The 9,210-nt window shown below is 37.7% G+C and overlaps 1 protein-coding gene across 2 annotated transcripts in view; it reads left to right on the top strand.

Annotated features, from left to right (window-relative positions):
- The first annotated feature begins 734 nt into the window (after positions 1 to 734).
- Positions 735 to 9,210, top strand: part of LOC140728565 (bile salt export pump-like) — a 107,106-nt gene continuing 98,630 nt past the window's right edge. The window contains exon 1 of one of the 2 annotated variants that reach the window (XM_073047485.1): positions 735 to 866. The gene's annotated coding sequence lies outside the window, so the exon portion shown is untranslated. The remainder of the gene's footprint in view (positions 867 to 9,210) is intronic. The other variant, XM_073047488.1, reaches the window with a different exon arrangement.

Here is a 9,210-nt window from a genome sequence, read left to right as displayed (position 1 = left end):
AAATAAAAGAATCCCAGCAAGCAGCCTAAGTGTTACACCTGCCCATTCATCTCCTTCCTCCCCTCCATTCAGAGCCCTAAACAGGTGAGGCAACATTTCACCTGTGAATCAGATGGGCTTGTCTATTGTGTCCACTGATCCTGATGCGGCCTCCAACAGGTGAGACCTGTTGTAAATTGGGGGACCGCTTTGTCGAGGACTTATCATTCCATCCTCCAAAAATGGGACTTCTCAGTAGCCAATCATTTTAATTCCAATTCCCATTCCTATTCCAATTTGTCAATCCATGGCTTCTCTTGTGCCAAGATAAGGCCACCCTCAGGGCAGAGGAGCAAAGTCTTATATTCCATCTGGGTAGCCTCAAACCTGATGGCATGAATATTGATTACTCCGTCCAGTAAACAAATTCCCCACCTTTCCTCTCTTACCCATTCTGACCTTTTACCCCTTCTCACCTACCTATTACATCCTCCTGGATCCACTCCTTCCCTTTCTACTATTGTCCACTCTCTTCTCCTATCAGATTCCTTCTTCTCCAGCCCTTGACCTTTCCTACCCACCTGGCTTCACTGATCACTTTCCAGCCACCCTCTCACCTCTCCCCTCACCTTTTTATTCTGGCTACTTCCCCCTTCCTTCTCAGTCCTGAAGAAGGGTCTCGGCCCGAAATGATGAATGTTTATTCTTTTCCGTAGATGCTTCCTGACCTGCTGAGTTCCTCCAGCGTTTTGTGTGAGTTGCTTTGGATGTCCAGCATCTGCAGACTTTCTCATGTTTGCAATAAAAGTATTGATACATCTGCCAGTTAGGAAGGTGTACAATCTGCCCTTCCTTATGGAAGACGTTGCAAGATTGAAAGATGCTAGGTAGGCAATTGTAATGTATTTTACTTAAGGTGGTAGAACAATCAAATGGACTGCTTTATCCTGGATGGTAATTAAAATTCTTATAAAGCAGCTGTGGTGCTGAGATACATCCTAGGATGTGCTGGGACATATCATTAATGATGTAACCTGGGGTCATTAGGTGTTTTGGGTCTTTCAACATCAGACACCCTCACCTAGGTGACCCAGCCAGGGTTGATCAGGCCCTGGCTTGTGTCCCAGCAGCACTGGGTCCATGGGTCACACCTCTTGATTCATAGCCATCTGGAGGTTTGTTCAGCAGCTTCTGAAGGTGCTGATGGCTCTTTTCTTTGCAACCCCTGTAATACCAAAGAGAGAGTAGGTTCTGCACAGCAGGCAGCCAGCAAAACCTCTATACCCCAGCTCTATAGGTTCACACCCCTGTCTCTGGCACTGCTCTACCAGCTCCTGGTATTTGGCTTTCTTACGCTGATTTGCCTCCTCAAAGCAGTCTACTCAAGACACTGTCAGTTCTACCATGGCCACTTGCTTTGAGGTTTCTGACATGGACACTTGCTATACATTAAACCATACAAAAATAGTTTCCTAACCAGGTCCCTTAAGAAGACAGATGTTATAGCCTGATCTACTGTATATCTTCAGCAAAGGGACTAATAATGTGTATATTTTCTACTAGCTAAGCCCTGGCTACCCTATTGCCTAGTCTCATCAGGTATTCTTTTTAATAGTTGAATCAATATTCTAACAAAACTTGTAATAATGAAGGAAAAAGAGAGAGTAGATTGGGGTTTATGACTTAACTAATGGTATAAATACTTTCTGACATATGAATGAATGAAATTAATTTATTTCGATCAGTACAAACATACCATAAAGCATCATTTACAACAACAATTTCATAGGACAAAATTACAACAAAAAACATAGATATTCTTTTAAACAGACCGAAAGGGTGTAGGCTGAAGCTACAGTTTATTACACCCACCCCTCTTACTTATACAACAACATATTTGCCGTCAATCATCACATCAAAAACAAAAAATTACATAATCTTTTAACACAGAATCCAATTCCAAATATCATTTATTTACATTACTCCCATTCATTTTAAATCATGTATTTAAATCATGTTCATTAAGTAATTTTAAAACTTGTTATGTTTTTAAATTATAACTACAACTGTTCCATAGATTCACCCCTCTGACTGAAATACAATGATTTTTTACATTTGTTCTTATCCTTTGTTTTTGAAATATACATGTTGCTCTCAAATCATGTTGACTTCCGCTCATTTTAAACAACCTTTGGATACTTTGTGGTAGCTGTCCATTTTTTACTTTATACATAATTTGTATTATTTTTAAATCTACAAAATCTCTGAATTTTAAAATATTTAGTTGAATAAGTAGTGGATTGGTTGGCTCATAATAACTTGTCTTATTTACAGATCGTATAACTTTCTTTTGGAGTAGAAAAATTGAATTTGTATTTGTTTTGTATGTATTTCCCCATACCTCTACACAGCAAGTCATGTATGGGACTATAAGTGAACAGTATAATGTATACAAAGATTCCTGATTTAAGAAATCTTGCGCTTTGTACAGTATTGCAATAGATTTTGATGTTTTTGCTTTGACATAATTTATTTGTGGTTTCCAGCTTAATTAACTATTACCACTCCTAAAAAGTTTGCTTCAGATACTTTATCAATTTCAACATCATTTATTCTAAGTTTACTATATGAGTTTGGTACATGGTTTCCAAATATTATGAATTTAGTTTTACTTAGATTCAGTGATAATTTGTTAGTATCAAACCATTTCTTTATAATTTTTTGTTCTTTCTCCACTGTATCCAAAAATTGTTTCAGATGTTCCCCAGTACAAAATATAGCTGTATCATCAGCAAATAATATACATTTTAATGTCTGAGAGACCTTACATATATCGTTTATATATAAAATGAACTGCAATGGACCAAGCACTGAACCTTGTGGAACCCCACAAGTTACCCTCAAAAGTTTTGAAATCAAGTTTTTTATTTGTACATACTGATACCTGTCTTCCAAATAACTACTTAACCAGTCATGTGCCATCCCTCTAATACCATAGCTTTCTAATTTTGTTAATAATAGGTTATGGTCAATGGTGTCAAATGCATTTTTTAGATCAAGAAATATTCCCACTGTGTCTTCATTTCTTTCTATAGCATTTGATATTTCTTCTGCAAAATCTATTGTACCATTGTAGTGGTTCTGTTTTTTTTCTGAAACCATATTGCTGTTCACAGAGTATAGTATGTTTTGTTATAAAATCATTTAACCTTCTTAACAAGTATTTTTCCCAATATTTTGGAAAACTGTGAGAGCAAAGAAACTGGTCTATAATTTGAAAATACATGCTTATCTCCAGCTTTTATATTGGAATGACCTTGGCTATTTTCATTTTATTGGGAAATGTTTCAGCAATCAAAGACTGATTACAAATATGAGTCAGTGGTTTCACAACACAGTCAATGATGTTTTTAATTAAATATATATCATATCTATTCCAATCTGTTGATTTCTTTCTCTTTGATTTATATACTGTACTATATCAATTATTTCTTTTTCGTCAGGTGCTCTAATAAACATAGTGTAAGTGTTTATATTGATAATATTACTATTAACTCCATCTTTATTGCTGGGTTCAGTAATTGATTTAGCTAATTTAGTTCCCACTTTAACAAAGAAATCATTAAACCTATCTGCAACCAAATTAGTATCCTTTATTACCATATCATTATTTAAATTAAAGTAATATGGGTAAATTGTTTTCCTTTTATCCTTTTTAATAATTTCATTTAAAACTCTCCTAGTATTTTTAATATTATTTCTATTATTCTCCAATAATTTATTGTAATAACTCCTTTTACTAGACCTTATAATACGTTAACTTATTTTTATATATCTTGTATTTAATTTCGGCTTCCTTTGTTCTATGTTTTAAGAATTTCTTATATAATATACTTTTCTTTTAACAAGCATTTTGTATTCCCTTTGTTAATGAAGGCTTATCAATATACTGCTCTTTGTCAACTTCTTTAACTAATGGGCAATGTTTATCATACAAATTTGCTATTACAGAAACAAATGCTTCATAGGCTTCACCTACATCATCTATATAGACTGTATCCAATCTTGTTTAATTAACTCCTCCTTAAGAAATTTAATGGTACCTTCTCTTATGTGTTGAATTAACCTACTGGTTTTAACTTCATTATTAATCATGTTTCAATACAGTTATCCTGCTTAGTTGTGTGATTGAGGAATATATACTCTTGTAAAACATTGTATTGATAAAATTTGTTATTTGTGTATGTCCATGAGGGTTTAACAAGTCAATATTAAAATCCCCACAGACAAAAACCACCTTCTTATTGTTAATGTTATCATATAACTCAGCCAACTTATCTTTAAATATATCTATGTTGGATTCTGGCATTCTATATATACAGCTTATAATTATATTTTTTGATCTCTCAACTTTAATTTCTGCAGTCACACATTCCATAATATTGTCTAAAGCAAAAGACATATTTTCAATGACTTCACTTTTGTAAGATGATTTGATATATAGTGCAACCCCCACTTTTATTAAGCCTATTAATGAAAAATAAATCATATCCTTCGATCTCAACCATGGCAATTTGCTCTTCATTTAGCCAAGTCTCAGAAACAGTAAAGTCCTTATGATATAAATTCAAACAATCCTGGATTTTTAAGAGATTCATACAGAGGCTTCTACTATTAAAATGTATTATTGATATAGTTCCATCCATATTCACATTTCTTTTGAACTGCTCTTCAGTGTAGTAATTGCACTGTTGATACATGCTGTGTTAAGAATGATTGTCGGGATCAATGTCATTTTCAATATTATAGAATCTATGCTCTCTGTAATCAAATGTTTTAAAATTGAGATCCTCCACCTCTATACTTCCAATTCAGCTGTATTTGTCCAAGTCAGATAGTTCTCTTACCACGATGACTTTGGCTTTCTCCGGTGTTCTGTTCAGCTTAATCCGCACTTTACAGTTCCTCGTCCAGGTCACTGGTAAAGGTATGATTTTGCATCACTGGGTGCCACTGTAGTGTAGTTAGTAGTACAATGCTATTACAGCTTGGAGTGTTGGAGTTCGGAATTCAAATCCAATGCCATACATGTGCATCCTCCTTGTGGAATGCATGGGTTTCCTCCGGGTGCTCTGGTTTCCTCCCACATTCCCAATATGTACCGGCTAGTAGGTTAATTGGTCATTGTAAATTGTACTGTGATTGGGCTACGGTTAAATCAGGGGTTGCTGGGCAGTGCGATTCAAAGGTCTATTCCATGTTGTATCTCAAGAAATATAATAAATTCAAAAAAATATATGTAAACGTATGACTTAACATAACCATGTGTAACTCCAAAATATTTGAAAGACGCAGATGAAATTTGTTGAGATCAGGCATGAAGGCAATGATTTTGACCTTATTGTTTACAGAAATATAGCTTGTACATGGCTAAAATAACTGGAAAGGTAGATAAGAGCTGAGATAGTCACAGACATTGGATACTACATGGAACCTAAGGAAAAATGATAAATTTTGACACAATGCAAATAAAATATTACACAAGAATTAGCAGATAACAAATATTATTCATCTCTGATGACCTCAGTCTAAACAACTCAATTCATTGAACAGAGAACAATAGGGAATTAGTTCCAACCAATGATTAATCATTGATATTTGTACTCACAGCTTAAAACCATTATCTGAAATTCAAAGAGAGACTGCTGGGTGATATTACAGATTCAGTGAGACATTGTCCGAGCAAGAGACTTAGTTTGAGAATAAAAGTACTATAGAAGATGATGTGCAATCTCTGGCCCATCCACCAAAAGTGGAACATCCTAGTGGCCAAACATTTTAATTCCCATTCCCATTCCAGTTCCAACATGTCGGTCCATGGCCTCCTCTTGTGCCAAGATGAACACACCCTCAGGGTAGAGGAGTAACACCTTGTATTCCATCTGGGTGGCCTCCAACCTGATGGCATGAATATCGATTTCCTTGTTTAAAAAAGAATTCCCTCCCCTCTTCTTCTGTTTCCACTCTGGCCTCTTACCTCTTCTCACCTCCCTCTGGGTCTCCTCCACTTTTTCTTTCTCCTGTGATCCAGTCTCCTCTACAATCGCATTCCTTCTTCTCCAGCCCTTTATCTTTCCTACCCACCTGTCTTCACCTATCACCTTCTAGCAATCGTCCTTGCCCTCCCCCATCTTTTTATTCTGGCATCTTCCCCATTCCTTCTCAGTCCTGAAGAGAGGTCTCAGCCCTGTAGATGCTGCCTGACCTGCTGAGTTCCTCCAGCATTTTGTGCATGTTGCTTTCGTTTTCCAGCATCTGCAGGCGTTCTCGTGTTTCTGATGTATAATCTGTTAATAGAGTCATGGGGCACTACTGTACAGAAACAGGCCCTTCAGTCTATCTAGTCCATGCTAACTTGTTTTTCTGCCTAGTCCTATCTACCCCCATGTGGACCATAGACCTTCATCCCCTCTCCACTGTGTACTTATCCAAACAGCTCTGAAAATTTACAATTAACCTCGCATCCACTGCTTCCACTGGGAGCTTAGGCTGTACTTGCACCACCCTTTGAGTGAAGATGTTTCCCCTCATATTCCCCTTAAATATTTCACTTCTCACTTTAAACCAGGGGTTCATGCACCCCTTGCTTAATAGTAATGGCCCATGGCATAAAAAAGGTTGGGAACCCCTGCCCTAAACCTATGACCTCTCATACTATTCTCACCCCACAACAGAGGAAAAAGCCTGCACTTATTTACCCTATCTATACTGCTCATAATTTTATATACCTCTAAAAGAGCTCCCCTCATTCTACATTCAAGTAAATAACGTCCTAACTTTCCCTATAACTCTGCTCCTCAAGTCCCAGCAACATCCTTGTAAATTTTTTCTGCATTCTTTCAAGTTCATTGATATCCTTCCTGGAGGTAGGTGACCACCGTTCACCAACTTCTGCCTCAAATTCATCTACTCAATTTAGTTTCATAGCTATCAAATATGGATCCCAGCAGAGGACATCAATGTGGAATTGTTCCTCTCAGAAGTTAAGTTATAACAAATCATTCACCACAGTAGTCGCAATAGTGCGGCGTTCAGCATAATGCTGTTACAGCTCAGGGTGTCAGAGTTCGGAGATCGACTCAGACATCTTTTGTAACGAGTCTGTACGTCCTCCCCATGGAATGCTTGGGTTTTCTCTAGGTCCTCTGGTTTCCTCCCACAGTCCAAAGACGCATGGGGGATAGGTTAATTAGTCATTGTAAATTGTCCTATGATTAGGTTAGGATTAGATCATAACACGATAAGATATAAGAGCAGAAGTAGGCCATTCAGCCCATTGAGTCTGCTCCACCATTCAATCATGGGCTGATCCAATTCTTCCAGTCATCCCAACTCCCCTGCCTTCTCCCCATACCCTTTGATGCCCTGGCTAATCAAGAACCTATCTCTGCCTTAAATACACCCAATGACTTGGCCTCCTCAGCCGCTCATGGCAACAAATTCCAGACTTACCACCCTCTGACTAAAGTAATTTCTCCACATCTCAGTTCTAAATGGACATCCTTCAATCTTGAAGTTGTGCCCTCTTGTCCTAGAATCCCCTACCATGGAAAATAACTTTGCCATATCTAATCTGTTCAGGCCTTTTAACATTCAGGATGTTTCTATGAGAACCCCCTTATTCTCCTGAACTCCAGGGAATACAGCCCAAGAGCTGCCAGATGTACCTCATATGGTAACCTTTTCACTCCTGGAATCATTCTTGTGAATCTTCTCTGAACCCTCTCCAATGTCTGGATATCCTTTCTAAAACAAGGAGCCCTAATATTCCAAGTGTGGTCTCACAAGTACTTTATAGAGCCTCAACATCACATCCCTGCTCTTATATTCTATACCTCTATAAATAAATGCCAACATTGCATTCACCTTCTTCACAACCAACTCAACCTGGAGGTTAACCTTTAGGGTATCCTGCACAAGGACTCCCAAGTCTCTTTGTATCTCTGCATTTTGAATTCTTTCCCCATCTAAATAATGGTCTGCCTGTTTATTTCTTCCACCAAAGTGCATCACCATACACTTTCCAACATCGTATTTTATTTGCCACTTCTTTGCCCATTCCCCTAAACTATCTAAGTCTCTCTGCAGGCTCTCTGTTTCATCAACTTTACCCACTCCCCCACCTATCTTTATATCAGCAGCAAATTTAGCCACAAATCCATTAATACCGTAGTCCAAATCATTGGCATACATCGTAAAAAGCGTGGCCCCAGCACCGACCCCTGTGGAACTCCACTGGTAACCAGTAGCCAGCTAGAATAGGATCCCTTTATTCCCACCCTCTGTTTTCTGCCAAGCAGCCAATGCTTCACCCATGCTAGTAACTTCCCTGTAATTCCATGGGCTGTTATCTTGCTACGCAGCCTCATATGCAGCACTTTGTCAAAGGCCTTCTGACATTCTCACTCATAATTTTCACTGCACATACTTCACTTCCCTGACACTCTTGAATGTCCGGTACACTGCAGATGTCTTCCACTGTGAAGACTGATGCAAAATATGTATTCAGTTCCTCTACCATCTCTGCATATCTCATTACAATGTCTCCAGCGTCATTTTCTATTGGTCCTATATCTACCCTCGACTCTCTTTTACCCTTTATATACTTAAAAAAGCTTTTAGTATCTTCATATCTGATTGAACTAGGGAAAAGTCAAGGGTTGCTTGTCGGTGTGACTCGAAGGGCCAAAAGGGCCTATTCTGCACTGTATCTCTAAATCAATAAATGAAAGATTTGCTGTCAATGACTCTGCTACCTTTTTTTCATCAGGTATTTTGCTTTCCTTGTGAAGGTTGTGCCTCTGCAGCAACAAAGCATCAATGAATTGAAGGGCTGGTTGTTTTGTTTAATCCTGAGGAGTGCGAATGAACTATCAAAAATAAATGTGGATGAGTTTTGACAAACAAGAACAATTATGGGAATGTTTAAAACCACCCTCAGGAATATTCAATTAAAATATAATTTACAATGAAATGAAAAGCAAACCTATTAAGTGTTTCAGGGATTTCACAAAAAGGTCAAAATTCAGGAATGAGAAGGTAGCTTAAGAAATATAAGCAGGTGAAGGCTATTCAGCCCATCATATCGGCTCCCCATTCAACAAGACTGTTCATTACTGTTTACCTCAGCCTCACTTTCCAGCATAGTTCCATATCCCCTGATTCTGTTAT

This window comes from Hemitrygon akajei, chromosome 5 (assembly GCF_048418815.1).
Source record: "Hemitrygon akajei chromosome 5, sHemAka1.3, whole genome shotgun sequence".
NCBI classification, from domain to species: domain Eukaryota; kingdom Metazoa; phylum Chordata; class Chondrichthyes; order Myliobatiformes; family Dasyatidae; genus Hemitrygon; species Hemitrygon akajei.
Note: the sequence above shows the minus strand (reverse complement) of the source record. Positions and strands in the feature narration are given on the sequence as shown.